This window comes from Ictidomys tridecemlineatus, chromosome 3 (assembly GCF_052094955.1).
Source record: "Ictidomys tridecemlineatus isolate mIctTri1 chromosome 3, mIctTri1.hap1, whole genome shotgun sequence".
Lineage (NCBI taxonomy): Eukaryota > Metazoa > Chordata > Mammalia > Rodentia > Sciuridae > Ictidomys > Ictidomys tridecemlineatus.
In genome coordinates this window covers 135766250-135792188 of record NC_135479.1, presented here as the reverse complement: position 1 = coordinate 135792188, position 25939 = coordinate 135766250, and positions in this window count along the sequence as shown.

Genomic DNA, 25939 nt, shown 5'->3' with positions numbered 1-25939 from the left:
CCAAATTAAAAGCTCACTAGACAGCATCACCAACAGATTAGACCACTTGAAAGACAAGACCTCAGACAATGAAGAGAAAATATATAATCTTAAAAAGAATGTAGACCACACAGTGAAGATGGTAAGAAACCATGAGTAGAATATTCAAGAAATATGAGATAACATAAAAAGATCAAATTTAAGAGTTATTGGGATAGAGGAAGGCATAGAGTTCCAAACAAAGAAATAAACAATATATTCAATAAAATAATAGCAGAAAATTTTCCAAACATGAAGAATGAACTGGAAAACCAAATACAAGAGACTTACAGGATACCAAATGTAGAAAATCACAACAGAACCACACCAAGGCACATTATAATGAAAATGCCTAGAATAAGGAGAGAAATTTAAAAGCCACAAGAGAATGGGATCAGATTACATATGGGGGAACCAGTTAGAATACCTGCAGATTTTTCAACCCACACCCTGAAAGCTAGAAGATTCTGGAACAACATATACCAAGCTCTGAAAGAAAATAGATGTCAACCAAGATTCTTATAACCATCAAAATGATTCTTTAGATTTGATACTGAAGCAAAAACCTTCCATGTTAAACAAAATTTTTAACAATTTTACAGTTAGAAAGCTTACACTACAGAACATCCTCAGCAAAATATTCCATGAGGAGGAAATGAAAAATAACAATGAAAACCAGCAAAGGGAGGTATCATACTAAAGAAAAAACTAATCAAAAGAGAATTCAACTCAAGTTAAATACCAAAAACAAACAAAATTGGCTGGGAATACAAATCATGTTTCAATAATAACCCTGACTGTTAATGACCTAAACTCACCAATCAAAAGACATAGACTGGCAGATTGAATTTAAAAAAAAAAAAAAGACCCAACAATATGCTGCCTCCAAGAGACTCATTGTATCGGAAAAGAAATCCACAGACTAAAGGTGAAAGGGTGGGAAAAAACATACCACTCACATGGACTGCAGAAACATGCAGGGGTCTGCATACTCATATCAAATAAAGTAGACTTCAAGACTGTTAATTAATAGGGATAAATAAAGACATTCATACTGATCAAAGGAAACATACATTAACAGAAAATAACAATTATAAATATATATGTCCCAAACAACGGAGCATCTATGTTTATCAAAGTATTTTCAAGTTCAAGAGTGAAATAGACCACAACACAATAATTCTGGGTGACTTTAACACACCTCTTTCACCACTGGATTGATCTTCCAAACAAAAGCTAAACAAAGAAATTACAGAAATCAATAATGCAATCAATAACTTAGACTTAACTGACATATATAGAATATTTCATCCATCAAAGAGTGAATACACTTTCTTTTCAGCAGCACACAGATCCTTCTCTAAAATAGACCATATATTATGACAAAAAGCAACTCTTAGCAATACAAAACAGTAGAGATACTACCCTGCATTCTATCAGATCATAATGGAATGAAATTAAAAGTCAGTGATAAAATAAGAAATAAAAGCTCTTCCAACACCTGGAGACTAAATAATATGCTATTGAATGAGCAATAGGTTGCAAAACACATCAAGGAGGAGATTAAAAAATTCTTCGAGGTAAATGAGAACACTGATACAACATATCAAAATTTCTGGGACACTATGAAGGCAGTACTAAGAGGAAAGTTCATAGCATGGAATCATTTTATAAAAGAAGAAACAGTCAACAAATAAAGAACCTAACATTACATCTCAAGGCCCTAAAAAAAGAAGAACAAATCAATACCAAAATCCAGTAATGACAGGAAATAATTAAAATCAGAGCTGAAATCAATAAAATTGAAACAATTGAAAAAAAAGAGAAAAAAAGTTGGTTCTTTGAAAAAAAATAAATAAAATTGATAAACCCTTAGCCATGCTAATGAAGAGAAAAAGAGAGAAACCTCAAATTACTAACATACGTGATGATAAAGGAAATATCATGATGGATACTACAGAAATACAGAAGATAATTAGAAATCATTTTGAAAATTTGTACTCCTATAAAATAGAAAATTTCAAAGGCAATGACAAATGTCTAGAGTCAATGATTTGCCCAACCCAAATCAGGATGATATGCATAAGTTAAGCAGATCAATTTCAAGTGCTGAAATACAAGATGCCATCATAAGCCTATCAACAAGAAAAGCCCAGGACCAGATGGATACACAGCTGAGTTCTACAAGACCTTTAAAAAAGAACTAATACCAACACTCCACAAATTATTTCATGATATAGAAAAAGAGGAAACCCTTCCAAATTCATTCTATGAGGCCAATATAATCCTGATTCCAAAACAAGACAAAGACACATCCAAGAAAGAAAATTTCAGACCAATATCTCTAAGGAATATAGATGCAAAATTTCTCACTAAAATTCTGGCAAATTGAATACAAAAACATATCAAAAAGATAGTGCACCACAATCAAATGGGTTTCATCCCAGGAATTCAAGGATGATTCAATATATAGAAATCAATAATTGTATTTATCACATCAATAGACTTAAAGATAAGAATCATATGATCATCTGAATAGACCCAGAAAAAGCATTTGACAAAATAACAGCATTCCTTCATGTTCAAAACACTAGAATAACTAGAGATAACTGGAAAATATCATAATATGGTAAAAGCTCTCTATGCTAAGCCCCAGGCCAACATCAATCTAAAAAAGAGAAAAAAAAATGAAAGCATTCCCTCTAAAAACTGGAACAAGACAGGGATGCCCTCTTTCACCACTTCTATTTAACACAGTTCTTGAAACACTAGCCAGGGCAATTAGATAGAGGAAAGAAATTAAAGGGATATGGATAGGAAAAGAAGAACTCAAATTAGCACTATTTGCTGACAATATGATTCTATACCTGAAAGACTCAAAAAATTCCACCAGAAAACTTTGAGAACTAATAAATGAATTCAGCAAAGTAGCAAGATATAAAACCAACACTGATAAATTGAAGGCATTTTTGTATATCTATGACAAATCCTCTGAAAGAGAAATTAGGAAAACTACCCCATTTACAACAGCCTCAAAAAAAAAATTGGGAATCAACTTAATGAAAGAGGTAAAAGACCTCTACAATGAAAACTACAGATGCTAAAGAAAGAAATTAAAGAAGACCTTAAAAGATGGAAAAATCTACCTTGTTCTTAGATAGGCAGAATTAATATTGTCAAAATGACCATACTACCAAAGCACTATATAGACTCAATGTAATTCCAATCAAAATCCCAATGAAATTCCTCATAGAAATAGAAAAAGCAGTTATGAAATTCATTTGGAAAAATAAGACACCCAGAATAGCTAAAGCAATCCTTAGCAAGAAGAGTAAAGCAGGTGGCATCATTATACCAGACCTTAAATTATACTACAGAGAAATAATAACAAAAACAGGATGGTACTGGCACCGAACTAGACTGGTAGGCCATTGGTATACATTAAAAAGACACAGTGACAAACCCACATAATTACAGTTATCTCATATTAGACAAAGGTGACAAAAACATATATTGGAGAAAAGATAGCCACTTCAACAAATGATGCTGGGAAAACTGGAAATCCATATGAAACAAAAGGAAATTAAGACTCTGTCTCTCACCATACACAAAACTCAATTCAAAGTGGATCAAGGGCCTAGGAATTAAACCAGAGAACCTGAACCTCATAAAAGAAGAAGTAGGCCCAAATTTCCATCATGTTGGATTAGGCTCCAACTTCCTTAATAAGACTCCTATAGTGCAAGAATTAAAACCAAGAAGCAATAAATGGAATGGATTCAAATTAAAAAGCTTCTTCTCAGCAAAAGAAACAATCAGTGAGGTAAAGAGAGAACCTACAGAATGGGAGCAAATTTTTACTACACTCACATTAGAAAGAGCAATAATCTCCAGGATATATAAAAACTCAAAATGCTAAATACCAAAAAACAAATAACCCAATCAATAAATGGGTCAAGGAACCGAACAGACACTTATCAGAGATGATATACAATTAATCAACAAATACATGAAAAAATGATCAACATCTGTAGTATTTAGAAAAATTCAAATAAAAACTACTTTAAGATTTCATCTCACTCTAGTCAGAATGGAAGCTATTAAGAATACAAACAACAATAAGTGTTGGCGAATATGTGGGGGAAAGGCATACTACTACATTCCTGGTAGGACTGGTGCAGCTAATAATAAAAGCAGTATGGTTATTCCTTGGAAAACTGGGAATGGAACCACCATCTGACCCAGCTATCCCACTCCTCAGTCAATACCCAAAGGACTTAAAAACAGCATACTAAGGGACACAATCACATCAATGTTTATAGCAGCACAATTCATAATAGCTAAATTGTGGAACAACTTAGATACCTTTCATTAGAAGAAAGGATGAATAAAATGTGGTATATATACACAATGGAATATTATTCAGCATTAAAAGAGAATAAAATCATGGCATTTGCAGGTAAATGGATTTAGAGAATATAATGCTAAGTGAAGTAAACCAATCCAAAAAAAAAATGCCAAATGTTTTCTCTGATATAAGGAGGCTGATTCATAACGGGGATGGGGTGGGAGCATGGGAGGAATAGATGAACTTTAAATAGGGCAAAGGGGAGGAAAGAGAAGGAAGGGGTTATGGGGGTAGGCAAGATGGTGGAATGAGATGGACATTATTACCCTAAGTACATGTACGAAGACACAAATGGTTTGACTCTACTTTGTGTACAATGAGAGACATGAAAAAATTATTCTATATGTATAATATGAATTAAAATATATTCTGATGTCATATATAACAAATTAGAATACATAAAATTTTTAAGATTGAAATAAATACCTCATCCTTAAATATCCAAATGACATCACAAACAAAGCACTGTGAGCATCAACAAAACCGTGATCATACTTAACAGTAAAAAAAAAAACTGTGATCATACTTAAAAGTAAAAATAAGGTCCCAGCAACTCTGAAGTCTGAGGCAGGAAGATCAAAGGTTCAAAGTCAGCTGCAGCTGTTGGGAGCCGGCAACCGAACCCTGAAAATGGCGCTAGCCTCCTGCTTCTGATGACTTAGCGGTTAGAGTTGTTAGAAGTAAACAACTCCTTGTAAGGCTGTGGGGCTGGGCTCTGGCCTGCTTCCGCTGCGCTGTACCTATTAGACTTCTCCACGTGGTGCTAGTTCATTGGCAAGGCTGGGTACTTAAGCTAGGGCAGACCGGCTGCTCGCGTTCTTTCCTTGCTTGTTCCTGTTTTCTCATCATGATTCAAAGGTCCTGAGTAAACTGCTGAAAGAAGAATCCTGCATCGTGTTTCCTTTGCCGGGGAGGGGGTCGCGACATGCAGCAACTTAAAAAATTTTAAAACTAAAAAATAGGCTGGGGATATAGCTCAGTGGTAAAATGCTCCTGAGTTCAATCCCTGGTGAAGGAAAAGGAGAAGGAGAAGAAGGAAGAAAGAAAAAAAGAAAAAGAAAAAAAAGTGCCAGAAACTGAAACAATAGTAACTCATATGTTCAAATTCTTGGATGGAGAATTTGAAACATTATTTAAAATAAATTCAGTGAGTTTGAAAAAACAACAACAACATCAAAACAAACAAACAAAAAATCAGCAACAGTAAATTATGGAAACACTTCAGTATTGTACAGAGATACTTAGCCTAGAAATAAAAGCAACTTAAAGACATCAAACAGAAATCTTATTGCTGAAAAATACTCAAATAAAATTGAAAGTGCAATAGAAGGGACTGATAGTAGAATAAATCAAACATCTCAAGGAAGTAGAAAAACAAGCACAAAGTAAACCCAAACGTAGTAGAAGTAAAGGGAGTAAATATCAAAGCATAAATAAGTGAAATGAAAAACTAAAACAATATAAAAAATCAACAAAGCAAAGACCTGAGTTTTCAAAATTATATAAAAAAAAGACAAAACCTTTGTTTAGTAAGACTAACTATGAAAAGAAGAGAGGAGATTCCAAGAAACAAACCAGATATAAAAATACAGATATCAAGCTGATACCACAGAAATACATAGGGTCTTTCAAAATTATAATAAAAATTCTACATAAACCAATTTAATATTCTTGGAGAAATGGACAAATTCCCAAACATAACCTTACAAAGTCTAAACCAGAAAGTATTAGAAAATCTGTACATCCCAATGACAAGTAACAAGATTAAATAAGCAATGAAAAACCTTTCATGAAGAAAAAATCTCAAGACCAGAAAGCTTCACTGCTGAGTTTCAACAAGCATTTGAAGACTTCATACCAATACTTCCTATACTATTCTAAAAAACTGAGGTGGAGGGAATTCTTGTAACACATTCTATGAGGCCCAACTTACTTTGTTGCCAAAACCAGATAAAGATACAACAAAAAAGAAAGGTATGGGCCAATATCATTGATAAACATCAATGCAAAAGTCCTTCCAAAACTAGCCTACTGAATCCTACAGTATATTTAAAAAATATTTTTTACCAAAATCAAGTGGGGGATTTATTCCTGAGATATAAAGATTGTTACAACATATGCAGATCAATAAATGTGATATTCAACATCCACAAAATGAAGAAAAAGGCCATGCTGATCATCTCAATAGATGTAAAAAAAGCATTTGAGCCAGAGCACTTGGAGGATCACAAGTTCATGTTTACCTTCAGAAACTTAGTGAGATTGTCAGCAACTTAGCAAGAACTTGTCTCACTAAATGAAAAATAACAAATACTGGAGATGTAATAAAGGATTGGGATCAGTGACAAAGTACCCTTGGGTTCAATCATAAGACCTCTGCTTCACCGCCTCTACACACACATAAACATACGCACACACACACACACAGAAAAAGAAAGGGAAAAAAGCATTTTTTGGGGGGGGATATTCATATAATTCAACATTCCTTCATGATTAAAACTGAATTGAACAGATTTAGTACAGAAGAAATGTACCACAACACAATAAAAAGATGTATAACAAGGCACAAGTTTATGTGATGCTAAATGGAGAAAAGCTTGACTGTCTAATTGTGGAACAAGGCAAAATGCCCACTTTCACCACTTCCCTTCAATATAGCACTAGAAGTCCTAGCTAGAGTAACCATGCAAGTGAAGAAATAAAGGGCACCCAATTAGAAGAAATGCAAATTGTCTCTGCAATTAATGTGATGTGATTATATATATATATATATATATATATATATATATATATATATATATCCCAAACCTTTACTTAAAAAGCTATGTGAAGTAATAGATTAATTCAGCAAAATTTCAGTACACAAAATCAATATACCAGATTATTAGTAATGCTATATGCCAATAGCAAATTTTCTGAAATAGAAATTCAGAAATAATCCCATTTAAAATAGCCATAAAAATGAAATTAAAGAAAACCTAAAATTCATATGGAACAACATAAAAATCTCTGAATAGACAAAGCCATCATGGATTAAAAAACAAGTAGGAAATATTATAATACCTGACTTCGACATATACAACAAATTGTGGTAACCAAATTGCATGTCTTGGCAGAAATCAAACACAAAGACCAACGGACATAATAGAGAGCTATATGTAGACCCACATATCTTCAGCCAATTGATTTTCAGTAAGAAAGAATAGTCTTTGTGATTAATGTTGCTGGTGAATTTAATATCTATATTGAGAAAAATAAAACCAATCCTCTAGTAAGATCTGAAACTATGAAACTACTAGAAGAAATAAAAATAAATGATTCAGGATATTGGAACAGGCAAGGATTTTTAGGGAGAAAAAAAAACTCAAAAGCACAGGAACAAAAGGGACAAAATGGGAGTACATCAAACTGAATAGTTTCTGTTCAGCATAGAAAATGACTATCAGAATGAAGACACAACCCACAGGATGTGGGAAAATATTTGCAAACTATAATCTGGTAATCAGTGTTTAATATCTATAATATATAAGCAACTTCAACAATTAAATGGGAAAATAACTCTTGACATAAAAAAAAGAGTGGGCAATAGGAACAAGAATGAACAGGCAATCTAAAGAATGGGAGAAAATCTTTGCAGCTACTCTTCTGACAAAGATTAATATCCAGAATATGTAAAGCACTCAAAAATATGAAGTAAAAAAATCCTAACTAAAAGCAACCCAATAAATGGGCAAATGAACTTTTTCTTTTTACTTATCAAAAAAGTAAAAATGGCCAAGAATTACAAGGAAAAAATAGTCATCTTTATCCATCAGGGAAATGCAAATGAAAACTAAATATATATATATATATATATATATGATGGCAATCATCAAAAATACAATACCAATCAATGCTGATGAAGATGTTGGTGGGAAATTATTTCAGTCACTAATGCATCAGTATGGAAGTTCCTCAAAAACTCAAAATAGAACTACCCTAAGATACAGTTGTACTACTGCATTATTTTTCTATTGTTGCATAATGAATTAATACACATTTAGTGTTTTTAAGTCATTCACGTTGACCAATTTTCATGTGCCAGGAGCCTAGGTGTATTTTCTGCTCAAGGTTTTACATAGCTGTAGTCTAGATGTCATCTGGATTATATTCCCTTCTAAAGCTCCAGATACTTTCCTAGTTAAAATAATCATACAAAATGTAGTTCCTGGAAAAATTCCATTCCTTGTGATTATAGTATTATTTATGTAGAACTCTATTTAGCTGCCTGTCAGCAAGGGGCTAACTTCAGCTCCTAGGGGACCTACCATTTTCTTACTATGGGACCTTTTCACTGGTCCTCTTCCACATGGCAGCCTACTTCTTCAAAGACAGAAAGAGAAGTTATCTTTTTTAAAAAATATATATATATTTTTTTATTTATATATGACAGCAGATTGCATTACAATTCTTATTACACATATAGAGCACAATTTTTCACATCTCTGGTTGTATACAAAGTATATTCATATTACTTCATGTCTTCACACATGTACTTTGGAAAATAATGTTCATCACATCTTACAATCATAGGAGTGACTATTTCATCACCTTTGCTAAAAACATATCTTAATTGCACCTACCTTCAATGAGAGAGGATTATAAAAGGGTTTGACATATTTGAAAACCATCATGGAATTCTCTAGATAGCATAATAAACCTGAGAAAATTTAGTTTCCCTATGCCTTTCCAGAGCAAGTGATGTGCTCTCATAAAATATGTCAAAAATTTAAGAAAAAGGTAGTCATGATATAAAAGAATGGGCACGTTCCTGACATGCTATTTTGTCAAATATTGCAAACAGGAGCATAGTTCATCATCACAGAGCTGGTTTATCTTTCCATCACTGGTTACACTGGATTTCAAAGTAATGTGTCCTATGGCAAAGCCATACTAACTGGTACTTAATAGATGTCAACTTTAATAATGAAACAATAGTAAAAGTCCTCTGTAAGGAACAGGAAGAAAATATTCAGAGGGAGGGACAATGAATGATATGTGAATATAGTATAGGTCACTACTGCATACCTCAAACTGAACCTTGCAGTTCAGCTTCTTTTGGAATGAGAATTTTTTTTGTGGGTGGGGTGGGGTACTGAGGATTGAAGTCAGGAGCACTTGATCACTAAACCATGTCCTCAGCCCTATTTTTTATTTTATGTAGACACATAAAATATAAACTCTCACTGAGTTTCTTAGCTCCTCGCTATTGCTCAGGCTGGCTTTGAATAAGAGATCCTCCTGCCTCAGCCTACCAAGCTGCTGGGATTACAGGCATGCACCACCAAACCCAGCTTGAAATGAGAACTTTTTAATATCTCTGGTAAGGCCTCCTCACACTACCCACCTCTGAAGTCTGAAGTCTGAAGTCTGAAATCTGTCAACCACTTGAAGGCTCAGACAATAAACACTTTTCTCATGCTGACCCTGCAGAACAACAGGAAGAGTAAAGATAGGTGCTCCAAATGCAAATAAAATCTGTGATGTCACTTTTCCAGTGGAGATCATATTCCTTTAAGCTTCACCTTCACTGAAGTGTAGGAGTATTGAGGGTGGGATATTAATCCTGCCTAAGAATTTTCTAAATAGAATCTCAGTAAACAGTATAGGTGCCGTATTATATTGAATCAAGCTGAGCTACTTGGCAAAATAAGTAAAGCCTATATCAGCACTTCATACTAGATACAGGGTTCTTAGAATACATGCTTGTGACTAAGATAATTTGATGGTCTCTAATACATTTATGAGCACATTATCTAGAAATTCGATATGTGAAGCAAGTCCCAGAGGCATATATCAATGTATACTTAAAATTGTATTGATTAATTTTATGGAAAATAATTAAAGTAGAAAGTTAAGACAAACAATTTAAAACACAAGTCTTCCCAAATACAAAGTTCCTCTTTTTAATGTGCATTTTGAAGATATCTTTTGATCCATAAAGTTAAACAAGTATCTGGTTACCCTGTTACAATATACTTGTAGAAGTATTTCTCTATCCTACTAATTTCTCAATGGGAACCTAAATCTAATATACTATAAGAGATGTACTTTTAATTTTAACATTTAGTCTTCATTATACAAGGAAGTTTTTTAATGTAGACCTGGGAAGTAGCTTCCTTGGTCAAGTCTCCAATTTTCAACACTTCCAATTTCCTAACCTCCATTGATAATTATCCAGGGCTGTTTTGAGTTTGAAAATACCCAATAATTCTAAACATGATATTTATTTTCATTCAACATTTGATGACTACTAACAGGTACTTATGTTTTTTCAACCATATTATGACCTCTAACCTCGGATATCTTTATATTTTCATTATACATTGTTAAGGTGTGTAAACAAGTCAAAATGACACCTGGTATTTTGCCAGGAGAATGTTAGAGTTCGTAAACAAGTCTGGATGGTGCCTGGCAAAATGCCAGAGGGAGTGGTTTGAGAAGTAACAAAAGCGAGCCATAAGTGTGGAGATTCCTTATTGGTTGACTGATGTATCTAGTTTATGCTAATTAAGATAAGCTGTGCAAAATGTATAAATAGCTCTGTTGTGCTACAATAAACAGCTCCTACTCCTGCTGTATCAAAGTACACAAGTTATTCATCACCCCCCCCACACAATACATCAGCTACATTTTATAGTTATTTTCCTTCTTGAACAGCTTAGATTTTATATTTGTTGTTGTTGTTGTTGTTGTTGTTTTAGTCATTATTTCAGAAACACCCAGAATTCCATTCCCTTTTTCTCTCCATCAGTTTTACAACAGTGAACTCAATTATCTGTCATCTCTACATTTACTCTGGAGTAGCTGAAAAGTGTCATACAACTAAACAGAAATACATCTTAGTTTCCTAAGAATGGTGATTAAAAACAAGAGAAAATCATTCTCTCACTGTTCTGGACGTTAGAGACCTGAAGTCATTATCACTGGACTGAAATCCAGGTATTGGAGCCCTTCTTGTTCTACAGGGTTTGGGGTAGAACACATTACTTGGCTCTTCCATCTAGTATCACTTGACGTGTGGCTGCATCCCTCCAGTTATTGCCTGTGATCATATGGCCCCCTCCTCACTTATGTGTGTCATCTCCCTCTGCCTTATTTTTATGCCACCACAAGGACACTTATATTTATTGCCAACCTATCACCACGCTAGCTAGTGATCTCACACTGGATTCACAAAATCTGACTATTCTGAAAATAGCAAAGAAAACATGCAAACACACAGAAGTACCTTTTCAAAATTGGGGACAGCTCTCTGACCTTAGGGGTCATGGAAAAAGAGAGAGAGCCACGGGAGTTCTTTATTTTTATACAGGGGAGACATAAGGGGAGGTTCCACGGAACATTCTATCCCCAAAAGGGCAAAGGGTAGGATGACAAAGACAGGGGAGTATAACTCACCCTAGTGAGTGACACCTACTCCTGGAGCCAAGCCTTGTTATCTGAGCTGGGATAACACCCAAATTACTGCGACCTGGCACTACTGTGCCAGACTGAATGCAATAATTATTTAGAACCCTGAGCATCAGGACTTAGAGGCATCTGCATCCAGGCAGCTCCTGACGACATTTAAGGCATTTGTATAAATTCAAGTAATCTCCTTATTTCACGTTTCTTAATCATATCTACATAAAATTAACATCAAGAGATTCCAGGGATTATGATCTGGCACTTCTAGGATACTATTTTCAACCTACCACAAATAGTTTCCCTTCAAACTTATGATTTTAAAATTTGAGTCGATTCTGAACATTATCTATTGGCTCTCCAAGATGGCTACACATCCCCTTTTCTCAAATCTTTCATATTATGTCTCCCAAACTTCTCTGTTAGCTAAAGACTTTAACTGTGAGTTTACAAAGGTCTCACCTTTCTGACTTTACCACTGTTCAGATTGCTTACTATGTACCAGTCACAGTTCATTCAACTCATGTAGTACTTTCTCAATTTAGAGCATATTTTATTTACCATTCCCTATCTCTGATATACTGATTTTTACTGCTCTTCTTCCTCTCATCCATGCTTCACACAAAGATGACCCTTGCTTATTTTTTACTTAAAGGTATCTTTTCAGATGACACTATATTTTTATGTTGCCACACTCTTCCCACAATCTCCATATATTGTGTATTTAACATAATTAGGGACCACATTTGTTTCTTCACCATTCTATAACTAGTGTTTATTCAAATGTTTGAAACATAAAAGACACCTTTCGTTTTCTGGATAAACTAATTGCTAAGACACATATTATGAAATTTCACAATCTTATGTTGGAGTAGCTTCATAGCTGGAAGTGTGAACAGGGGAATGGAAAAGAATTGTATTTGAATTCTTATTTCCTATGTTTTAGCAAAAGAAGTTGGGCAAGTTAAATAATATATCAATACACTGCCTACCTTTTTTTTTTTTTTTTTAAATCCAAGTGCCAAGTCATGACTCTAAATCTGACCAGATCTTTGCCTGTGGAGAAATCACCTAACTTATCAGATTTCAGTTTTGTCAACTTCCAAAGAGTAGGCTTATACTCAGTGGTCTGTAACATATCTAATGTTCTATAATTCTCTTTTTATGTAAGATTTTAAGTGAAAACAAACAGTATAACACACAAAAAGGAATATCTTGATTTTTGGGGGGGAAATGCACAACTATGGTGAATATTTATGATCACATAAGCTTTCAATGTATATTTATAAATGAAATGTAGCACATTAAAAAGTTGGTCATCACATATATCCTTCCAGATTTTATTGTGCTTGTCTTTAGAGTTGACAAGCCCTGCTAATGCTAATTCATTTTTCATTCTCATAATTTGACAGATTGGAAAGTTGCAACAAAGAACTAATTTCAGTCCAGCTTTGGTTATCTTTTGTGACTTTCATAGAAATAGATGGATGTGTTCTATGTGAAACAGATGATAGTTTTGGACAAGCCATTTGTGAGATTGATAGCTCAGAAACAGTGTAAGTTAACTCCCTGTGCTTTTATTTTATATGTTGCTAGGATATGGAGAAAAAATAAATAAGCTCTTTGATACAAGAAGACAATGTCATAGATAAAATTCACTAGCTACTAAGTAGAAAAATATTTTTAAATAATTTCAGCTTATCTTTCAGTTAAGAACTCCAGAAAGCACATATGGATTATTAAACCATAAATATCAGAGCAATGAAGGATATTTAATAAAATCATACACTAACAAATGCAGAGGAAGGAAGAATGAAATTGAATTGAGGATTATGTGGATTTAGTTCTGGCATTGACACAAACTTGCTTTGTAATATTGTTTCATATGGGAAGGTGTATGATGTCAAAGTATTTCTCCTACACATATTGACTCAAATATTTTCTTTCAATATCTTGCAGCATTTATGTCAGAAAAGTAATCTAATTTGAGTTGAGTTTCGTGCAGGTGAGAGATAGTGGTTTAATTTCATTTTGTTACATGTGAATTTTCAATTTCCCCAGCACCATTTATTGAATAGGCTATTTTTCTCCAGTAAATGTTTTTGGCACCTTTGTCTAGTATGTGATAACTGTATTTGTGTGGGTTTGTCTCTGTGTCTTCTATTTTGTACCATTGGTCTATGTGTCTGTTTTGATGCCAATACCATGCTTGTTTTTGTTACTATACATCTGTGGTATAGTTTAAAGTCTGGTATTGTGATGCCTCATGCTTCACTCTTCTTGCTAAAGATTGTTTTGGCTATTCTGCGTCTCTTATTTTTCAAGGTGAATTTCATTGATTTTTCTATTTCTTTGAAGAATATCTTTGAGATTTTAATTTGAATTGCATTAAATCTGTATACTGCTTTTGGTAGTATGGTCATTTTGACAATATTAATTCTGCCTATCCAGGAGCATGGGAGGTCTTTCCATCTTCTAAGGTCTTCTTCAATTTCTTCTTTAGTCTTCTATAATCTTCATTGTAGAGGACTTTTACCTCTTTTGTTAGATTGATTTCCAAGTATTTTTTAAAGCTATTGTGAATGGGGTAGTTTTCCTAATTTCTCTTTCAGTAAATTCATCATTGATGTATAGAAACATGTTTGGTTTATGAGTGTTGACTTTTTTAACCTGCTACTTTGCTGAATTTATGAGTTTAAGAAATTTTCTGGTGGAATTTTTTGGTTCATTTAAATATACTGATAGTTTGAATTCTTCTTTTCCTAATCATATTCCTTTAATTTCTTTCTCCTGTCTAATTGCTCTGTCTAGAGTTTTAAGGATGATGTTGAAGAGGAGTGGTGAAAGAGGGCATCCTTGTCTTGTGTGGAGAGAGGTAACTGAGAATGGGAGAGCAGTATCTGAGATTAGGGTCTCTGATCTGAGAATAGGAGAGCAGTATCTGAGATAGGGGTCTCTGATGATCTCAGGGCTGTGGCATGCCTGGTCCCTGGGAATGTTTCTGTGCAAAAGCACAGGATGCTTAGCTTCTGTGCTAATGCTCTGTATGATGAGGCACTGTGCAAGAGTCTTATGTGCCTTGATCTCAGGCACATAGTTCCTGGGAATAGAGGAATTCTTTTGCTAGAATATCACAATGTTTCATCAGCTCTGTTAACTCCTGAGCCTGCCCACTTAATAGTAACTTTAAACAATGAACTTTCTTGAGCACTACACAAAACTTCTAACATTGTACATTGCAAATGTGGAAGAGCTACATAGATGTTTCTAGTTTCTGTAACTTTGCTGAATACAGAATAATGCTTGCATAGCCTTTAACCTGACAATGGGATATATATAAATAAAAATTGCTGCTGTAACTTTTTAGATCTGCTTCTCCATCAGAGAGTAGCACTCCAACTGACCCTGGCTTTATCTTCAAAATCTGCATGTGTGAATCTTTATTCTTCTTATCCCCTTCACCTCTCACTGGAAATTGCAAGTTTGTCTGTGCTGGTACTGACAGTCTTGTTCAAGTTTTTAGAGGGAATGCTTCAATTTGTCTACATTTAGAATTATGTTAGCTTTGGGCTTAGCATGGATCTGTTACAATGTTGAGGTATGTTCCTAGTAATCCAGGTTTTACTAGTGTTTTGAACATGATAAAAAACTTAGGCACTAGACCAGACACCCTGTACTTAAGAGAAGAAAAAGTAGGTCCAGATCTTTAGCATGTTGACTTAGGATCTGACATCCTTTAACAAGACCCCAAAAGCACAAGAAAATCAAATCAGTAAATGAAATAGATTCAAACTAAAGAGCTTCTTCTCAGCAAAGGAAACAATAACACAAAGAGAGAGCCTACAGAATGGGAGAAAATCTTTACCACATGCACCTGAGACAGAGCATTAAACTCCAGCATATATAAAGAACTCAAAAAACTTAAAACACACACACAAACACACACACACACACACACACACACACACACACACACACACACACACACCCTATCAATAAATGGGCTAGGGAACTGAACAGACACTTCTAAGAAGATTATATATAATCAAACAAATTTATGAAAAAGTTCAACATCAGCAGTTAAAGGAATACAAATCAAAATTTCTCTAAGATTTCATCTCACTCTAGTCAGAATAGCAATTTTCAAGAATATAAACAAAAGTAAAGGTTGATGAGGATGTGGGGAAAAGAGTACATGCATACATTGCTGGTGGAAATGCCAGTAAGGGAAATCACTATGGAAAGCAGTATGGAGATTGCTCAGAAAACTTGAAATGGAATCATCATTTGTCCCAACTATCCACTTCTCGGTTTATACCCAGATGACTTAAAATCAGCGTATTACAATGATGCAGCCACATAAATGTTTGTAGCAGCTCAACTTACATTAACAAAACTATGGAACCAAACTAAATAGCTATCAACAGGTGAAGGAATTTAAAAAAGTATGGTATATATACACAATGGAATATTACTCAACCTTAAATAAGAATGATATTATGGCATTTGCTGGTAAGTGGATGGAGCTGGAGAATATCATGCTAAGCAAAATAAGCCAAAACCAAACCAAAGGCTGAATGTTTTCTCTGAAATGCAGATGCTAATTCACAATGGGGGGTGGGTTAGGGAAGAATAGAGATACTTCAGTTTAGGTAGAGAGGAGTAAAGAGAGGGGAGGGGGTAAGAAGAATAGTAGAATGAATCAGACCATTATTACCCTATGTACATGTATAATTATATGACTGGTGGGATTCTACATCATGTATAATTAGGAAAATAAGAAGTTATTCTCCATTATATATGATGTATCAAAACACCTTCTACTATCATGTGTAACTAATTAAAACAAATAAAAAGTTAAATAAAAAGTAATATAATGCAGATAAGACTTAATTCAAACTAGCTTAAAAATTTAAGCAAAAGAGATAGGCTTATCTTATATAATACTAAGTTTATTGGTGAGGTGGCTGATGGTTGGTGGATTCAGTTAATCAACCATGTTATCCAAGGTCTAGGTTCTTTCTACTTTGTATATTCTCATTGTCTCTTAGTTAGATGATGATTGCAGAAATGACATCTTAACTCACAATTCCTAAGAGCTAAAATACACTTCCTTATGTCCTTAAAAAAAGAACTGAAAACATTTCTTAAAAAAACAGATGTATGTATAACAGAAAGAAGTATGTGTGTGCACAGAAATGTATGAAGAATTTCATACCTCAGGAAATTTCTGTCAAATTAATGAATTAAATGATATGGTCTAGTTACTGAAAATTGTGCTGGATAAAGTAGAGAAAGAAATCAATAAGCTTGGTGGTTCAAATTCCTGGCTGAAGCATTGCATAAGTGACCTATGTCCATCCTGAAAGAAATACAAATCTCCTATATCAGTAATGGAGAGATTGTTGAAAACCACACTAAGAACCTCATCTCACAAGTGACTAAATTACAACTCAGATTGGACTATCAACTTTGCCATTGAAGCAAGTTTATTCACTGGGATAGAATGCAATCTTAAAAATGGGAATGGGATAAGGTGAGAAGTTCTTGATGAAACTAGGGACATTAAACTCCTATATTATGAAGAGTCATGTATGCCTGAAGAAGATGACATTTCACCTCTGTCTAAGGAAATTACCCCTGCTCTGCATAAGGAAATTATAATGGCCTCCCCTGAGGTAGTTGTCTTTTAAGATGCTACCAATTCTTCTCAAGACCCATTCCTACTACTCTTCTCTTCCTGGTCCTATAGCTTGAGTTAAGTCTTATATGACCTGAGAGAGATTTTTACAATATTCCCAAGCAGAAAACTATGAAATATGTGTGTTTATGATATTGAGGACATAACATAATGGTGTCAGGAAAATAAAAATGGTGTCAGGTTAAATTTATTGCTGTGGATCTACTAAGAAGATATTCTGATTTTAACCTTATACTTCGGAAAGTTAGAAAACTGTCTAACAGTCTGTGCGGTTATTTGGCTGAAACAAACCAAAAGGTGGCCCACCCCCAAAACAGTTGAATTACCAGAGCTGCTTGGTGCATGGGGAAATAATTCAAAGGCTTGGAGAGATTGAAAAGTTAAAAGTGAAATCTACCATGTAAGGTCTGCTCACCAACTTTTGGACTGTCTAGAGATCACACTTTATACCATGACTCAGAAATAAATTTGTGAGTAGAGCACCAGCATTCTTAAAGTTCTGTGGGGTTGCTATTTCCTGTAAAAATTACAATAGGAACTGTTACCACTGAGTAGGGATACTTAAGTAAAATGGATATAATGTGATGGGTAAATTTGATCCCAGAGTGGCAAGGGACAAGTAGCAACACTTAACCATCAAAAGAATGATTAATATAATTGAGAACATAGTCAAATTAGCAATCAGAACAGACTGGCTCACATAGATCTGTTTTGTGTGCTCTTTCTTGTCCAGCGAGGAGGTCCACAAAACAGGGTAGAGGAGAGTGTGGCTGTGGAGTTGCCAATCAAGACCTCTGGAGATCAAGCAGGAAGATGGTCTGATTTTATTGTGCAGTTACCATGTATATATACTCAGGAAGTAGCTAAGCAGATTACAGATAGCCACCAATACAATTTCTGGCCAATTGTTCTTGCAATGACCAACAGAAGAGCAGTAGAGAAAGCACAGGGACTGCAACATGCAGCCTCATGCCCAGGGCTGTGCCTGTGAGGTAAGAGGTTTGCCTCTCACATGTCTAGCACAAAGGAGTGGTTTGCCACTCAGTCGCCCTTAATGTATGCCATGTATGCAGTACTCCATGCACTTGTCTCCACATATCCCCCCTTTGACTGTTCCACAAGGACTTCAGCCAGCATTGCTCTTTTTTGTTTGGTGGACTTTACATGATACATAAGCACCTCAAAACACAAGAAAAAATGTCTAACTATTATAAACAGTAGGACCAGGGTAATAGCATTATGAGGATTAGTTAATTTGGCTATCAGATCTCCCCAATGTTCAGTTAATCCCTGGAAGAGAGAAGAGGTTGTCAAAATAAACACCTTAGTTTCATTGATTTTGATAATTGCCTTAGTAAGTTTATGCATAGTCATAACATAGTTAGCATCCCAAGTGCCCTTAATATACTGAGAAAAATTTGAGACATGTAAGAGAGCATAGTCAGATACAGTATATTGGGTGACACAAATACTATGAAATTCAGGGTCACAAGTGAGCCTTTGCAACATAAACAGAATATCTAGTTGTTCCTGGTGGAGGCCTAGTTCTTACTGAATGACTAAAATAGCAGCTCGGGGAAGTTTATTTAAGTCATTTTGAACAGCACAGGCTTTTTCCATGGCAGTAGACAAATTGTTTACAGTCTGAGCAGTCTGGATACACTGAGTGAATGAAGCAGCAGCAATGGTTGTGGCAGTGATGGTGGCTACTAGGTCAACAATCCTAGGATGATGAGGCTAATTGCACGCCTTGTCTGGTGTAGAATCTCTTTCAGAAGATTCTGCATCTTTCTGTCCCATGAACTTCTCCACTCTCTGGATAGATTCACTGGAAACCAGATTGCTGGGGGGCATTCTGAGGATAAATATATGTTTAGCTTTCATAGCAGGGGTTAGACAATTTGTGAGCCAGCAGCATGGATTGACTGCACAAGGGATCTCTGTATGAGTGATATTTATGCATCAGTATCATTGATTCTTAGCGTGGCAAAGGGTGGCATAACACAAGTTTGTGCATAGTGGGTGTGGGTATAGTTTGGCACAAAGGCAAATCCATGGTCAGGGTCTGAACTTAATATAGACCCATTCATCCAGCCAGTTGATGTCCATTTGATGGGCTCAGCAGCCAGCAATATTGGCGTAATATCCATCATGCCATACTGATTTCCTGCATAATGGTTGGTAACCGCTTGTCCCATTTAGCAGGTACTGAAGTAGCTCATGTAATTTTGGGGCATATCATATAGGGAGCTGTGCCCACCCAGGTGCATAGATGTTGCTCTTCCCCAGAGGAATTCCTCTTATCAAGGAAATAAGGTATGCAGTGACATATTGATTCCATGGGATTCTATCATTATCTGAGGGGGCTTTCCAAAAAGCATCATTGGGCATGTTGGCAGCAAGGGTTTATTGCATTTGTCATAGGGGGATCAAAAAGGTTGGAATTATTAAAGAAGCTTAGGTAGGGATCCTTGCCAATTGGCCACTACTAAAAGTGGTGACCAAAGCCCAATTTACCTGACAGGAGGCTTCACTGTTAGCAATGAGTATTGCACACATTAGGACCATCATCATAGCCTAGGGATAAGGTTGCCACCAGGCAAAGGTGCCAATCTGATGACTTGGTCAACAAGACCTTTAAGATGACCCCAAGTTACTTTACATGAGGTCCGTTTGCCTTGTTGAGTCTTTTGCTTGTGGGGTTTCTCCTCCAGAGTTAGGTCCTTCATCTTCTTTGGTGGTGGTTCTGGGGGTCCAGGGTTTGACTTTCTGGCAGACACCCAGATGGGGTGAGGCTCCTCTTAATATATACAAACCTTCGACCCATGGTTAGGAGGTACCCCAGACCATCCCATGCATTTGTTATGGGACCCTTCCATGAGACCATAGGTAGATGGGAGGGCCCCATGAGAGAGGGGCATCTTTATGGACTGCTGTTTATATAGAAAATTTTGACATTGAAAGAAAATTTAAAGCAAATAAGGTTTTGTTCAAGGCATTTGAACAAAATGTTTTGTAGCATGATCTTTAATTCCTTGTGTGTTCTTTCTATGATGCCTTGAACCTGAGGGTTATAGGGGATCTCAGTTAAGTGCTGAATATGCCAATCATTACAAATGGTTTGAAATGTCTTGCCAGTATAGGCTGGCCCATTGTCAGTTTTAATAGACATGGGAACATCCATAACTACAAAATATTTAAGTGGATGGGAGATGACCCTTTTTTTGTGGTTTCTCCTGTGAAGGCTGTGGCCATTATACAGCCTGAATAGATATCAATAATTACATGAATATATGTTAAATTTTCAAAAGTTGCATAATGAGTGACATCCATTTGCCATAAACCATTAGATGTTAATCCTCTGGTATTCACTCTAGCAGATTGTAAAAGACCAATGGGGAGGAAAAGGTGTACATTTTTGCAGACTCTGACTAGCTCTTTGTAAACCTCCTTAGTCCTGCTTTTATGCAACTGCCATGGCCAAGGCCAGCAGAAAGGCCTGAACTGCTTATGTCCCTATATCCTGGGGGCCCAAAATCCAGTCATCAAGTGTGCCATTTTACACTGGCACCACTGCTGCTTTATGTTACTTATTAAGTCCATCCCAGATCAATTCCTTGGCTAGGGCTTCCCTAGCTCCTTCATGAGACACCTTCCTTTCTACCACCTTGTTCACTCTGTCAGTAAACTGTGGCAAGTCCTCAGTGGCTTTATGCCTTAAGCCCTGTATAGAAACTGTGCCTCCTCAGCAAGTAACTTCCTCCAGGCTCTCAGAACACAGAGCCAACCTGATCAAAATAATTTTTGGGCCTGTAGCCTGTACCACAGGGGAACTGTAGATTTCCTATCCCTGCAAGCATTCAGCTTGCAGGTTAACATTTGTGATTTGGTTATGATCCCCTTGGTGTTCACATTTATCATAGAAGAATGTTTTCCACTTAAAAAATGTTGCAGGCTCAAGAGCTGCTCTGGCTAGTTCTTTCCAAACTTAAGGGCAATTAAGTCCAAGATTGAGTGATTTGAGCATTTGTTCTAAATGGCCCAGGGGGCTCATTCTCTTTTATTGCCTTCTTGAACACCTTCAAGGTACCTGATGCATGTGGGTATCAAGTGGCAGGATGCCATGTTGACTGGGAAGGCTTGTACTCCCTTACCCCACTTCTCATCTCTTATCTTACATAAATCTTCAAAAGGATCTCTGGCCTCCTGGAATGGGTTTCTGGGAGATCATGGCTTGAGCATGTCTGGCCAGCTGGTCATCTCTAAGCTCTCATAGTTCTTTTCTGGCTGTGTCATTGTCTCATAAGGAGGCAGGTGCCATTGACTCAGGGAAGGATATAATCTTTGCCTGTCAGTAGAAAGTGCACTCGCACCATTTGTGGTCACCTCTTCCTGTACCATGAAGGCCAGCAGTACTGTCTCCTGCCTCTCTCCCTTTTGCACCTGTTGTGATTGCTTTCTTTGAAATAGATTCTCATCCTCGATTTCCTTTGCCTGCTGCATTTGCTTGCTTTGACGTAGATTGTCGCCCCCGCTTTTTTTTTCCTTGCCTGTCTTTCACAGCCTCATCTTCCCTCAGGACCATCATTATATGGCAAGGGTCTGTTGCAGGGCCCCCTTAACTTTGCTGAATGGCTGTCACAGTAGGAAAAAAAATGTAGTGGTAAATTGTATCCCTGTCTTACTTCAGCTTGCCACGCATTTGCCATTATCTTGTTCCATATCCTAGGATAAAAAACATTAGCAGCACTTATCCATGGACTGGTATCAATTACAAAATCCCAGAACTCTTATTCAGGGTAGATCCTCTGGTATCTAAGAGAGTGGGTAGCACTTGCAGCTGCGAGACTTTAGTGGTTCTCCCTTTCCCCTTCCTCACTGCTCTGTGAGGGGTCACACCCTGTCTTATTGGATTACCTCAGGTCTCTGTCCAAGTGCCAGCTCCATGAGCTCTCTCTCATCCAGCGAGGAGGTCCACAAAACAGGGTAGAGGAGAGTGTGGCTGTGGAGTTGCTAATCAAGACCCCTGGAGGCCAAGCAGGAAGCAGGTGTGATTTTAATGCGCAGTTACCATGTATATATACTCAGGCAGTAGCTAAGAAGATTACAGGCAGCCACCAATGAAATTTCTGGCCAACTGTCCTTGCAACGACCAATAAAGGAATAGGCTGTGGGACAAATGCAGGGACTGCAATACGTGGCCTCAGCCCAGGGCTGTGCCTTGCCGCAGACTAGCTGGGCACAAAATCCAGAGCCACTCACAGACTTGTAGATTCAAACAGCAATTCTTTACCTGCACTCTACACGTATGTTCTGAGGAAAATCAGATGCACTCCGCATCCCAAATACTCTCTAAATCCCACAGCAGAACTCAACTGGAACTCAAGGAGCCGGTGGTTGCCTGAGGCAGCAGAATACGCCCAATTCCCAGCAGGGTCCACCTTAAACCTGGAACCGCCCTAAACCCAAGGAGCGGGATACTCCCTATTCCCAGCAGGATATACCCTAAACCTGGACCCACCCTAATCCAGCAGGATCCTCCCTAAACCCTAAACCCGGATCTACCCTGGTCCTTGAGCAGGGTCACCTCACTCAAACAAGCCCATTTCCACAATGGAGAGTCCTCCCTCTAAGCAACATGGGGTAGGCTGACAAGGAAATTGCCATGCGTCATTCTTACTTAGCTATGGCTCTCAGCAGTGCCTATGGGGTAAGCAGTTTGCCTTTCATAGGCCTAGCACAGGAGAGAGGTTGGCCACTCAGATGCCCTTAACATATGCCATGTATTCAGTCTCCCATGCACTTGTCCCCACAACCTGTATCATTGGTTAGTGGATCATTATGTTCCTAGAATTAAAATAGACAGATAGGATGTCTACTTCTTCTAATTGGTACTTTCTCTATATAGTGGAAGAGTTCTAGGTCCGCTGAACTAACATCCAATTTAATCATAAAAATGTAAAGTTACTGTCAATAAATTTACAAACCCTGAGCCTCTTGAATAAAGGGGAGCCTGGATTCTTTGAGGAAGGTCTATGATTCCCTGTCAAAAATGTGTATTCTTAATCTGTCTCCCAGAATTCCCTGAAGAGACAAACAGCCTTTTCAAGGGTAAATGCTCATATAGGGGAAGGAAATAATAATTTTTTTCTAGGATTAGTAGAAAATGGTTCATAACTGAGATTAAATCAAGGAAATTCAAAATGTTGAAAAACCAGCCTCTATCTCAGAGCAAAGCTGTCCAAGGAAGGGACATGGCCTTTGTCCTTGGAAAAACCCACAGAGCACTCCTAGGCACATTCCCACCCTGCTAAGTTGTTTATCTACAAATAACAGAGAGATCAGCTGTGCCAGGTGTCCCTGACTCAGTCAGGCTAGGTGAGGACCCATAGCAGCCCCCTAGCAGCCACCAATCAGCATGAGTCAGGGAAATACCTGGGATGCCAGATGACCCTCCCAGTAGTTTATGGTGGTTGATAATGTGCTGGGAAACCATGTAGTTCAGCACGAACACCCCTCTTGGCTTAAGCCAATCAGTTCAAACTATTTGATTTTCCCGCAGTGTGTGATGATTTGCTATAATGTATGTGAAGTCCCTGCCCTCTCCAAAGAATGTATAAAAATGCTGCAAACCCTGGGCTCAGTGCCTCTCAGCGTCACCAGTTGCTGTGTGTGTGCGCGGAGGACTGAGCTAGCTCGAAATAAGCACCTCTTTGCTGCTTACATCGATCTTGGGTCTCTGGTAGTCTTTGGGGGTCCCGAATTTGAGCATAACAATGTCACTGTGCTCTTCCAGAGTATTGGCTTATAGAAATCAGATTATCCATAAAGTTTTTCCTTAGTGTCATCTCACAATAGGTCCAGTAGTTTCCTGAATTGATTCTATGGTCATTTCCTCAAATATTAAATGTATAATTGAAATAGAAATACTTAGAAACTGGCAGAAATATCATATTTGTTTCCTGACCGATGCAGAGCTAGCCATTATGTTGGAAAAACTCAGTGGAAGCCACTTGAACTGCTTCTACCTAGGAAATTGTGAACCAAAAGCAATATTACCTTCCTGGAAGGATTTCAGAAATTAGTGCCACTATGATGAATTTGTAGGATATAGAGGTGGTAAGTCTTACTACATCTCCATTCAATTTAGCTCTTTGGATTTTGCAGAAAACAGATGAATCTTGGAGAACAGCAGTAGTTTTTCATAATAAAAAATAAGTGTTAGTTCCAATTTAATCAGTTGTAACAGATGTCATTGCATTGCTGGAACAAACTAATACATCTTCTGATGTCTGCCATGCAGCCACTGATAAGGCAAACTTTTGTACCCATACCTACAAATGGAAATCACCAGAAATAGTCTGAATTCCATTGGCAAGATCACCAACACATGTTCACTTTCATCTACAATTTAGAGCTTAAAAATGTACACCCAAAGATCCATGTTATAGGCTTAGTCCCCAGACCCTAAATACTATATGGAGGATATGAAAGCTTTAAGGGGTAGGGCCTAATGGGAGGAAATTAGGTCATTAAGGGCCCTTTCCTCTTCTTCCTTCTTGCTTCCTACTATGAGGAAAATGGCCTTCTCTTCCCCATAGTTGAAACAAAATGTACTGTGCTACCAGAGGTCCAAAATAATGGGGTCAACTAATCATTAACTGAAAACTCCCAAACTGTGAAACAAAATAAACCTTCTCTCTTTATACCCTTTTCTTCCTTAAGTATTTGTTGAGGTAATGGAAAAATGACAACATGCTGTCCTACCTCAGTTCTCTAATAAATAAATAAATAAATAGATAAATAAATAAATTTTAAAAATTTAATTAATTAAAATAAATACATCTTTGTTTGCTATAATGGAGATCAATTTCTCATTGAAATACCTGAAGAAAATATTTTTTCCACTTCTATATTTCTGTAGTACATGTTTTTTCATTAATGATCAGACTTATTATAGGTTGATTTAGAAGTATTTGCTTTACTTCTGCCTTCTAGTCTGACCAATTAAAGGCAAACTTCTATGAAGAATTGTAAATGTTACAGCCACTATAGAAAGTGTTATGCATATATTATTTAGCTTAATATAACAATTATGTCATGAGTAAAACATCACTAGGCACCATTATTAATATTTTAAAGATGGAGAATCCAAGGCACAGGCATATTAAGTTATCTTTCCCCATAGCAAACAGAAAGTAAAGAAATCAGAATTCAGATATATTTTACTGGATTTTAAGTTCTTTCTCAATGCCACCATACTATAATGGGACTGATATTGTCTTAACAATACTTATTAACCACAGTTTTCATACACAGTAGAAGCTGAGTAAATGTTAATTTCTTGATCTTCAGAATGGAAAATA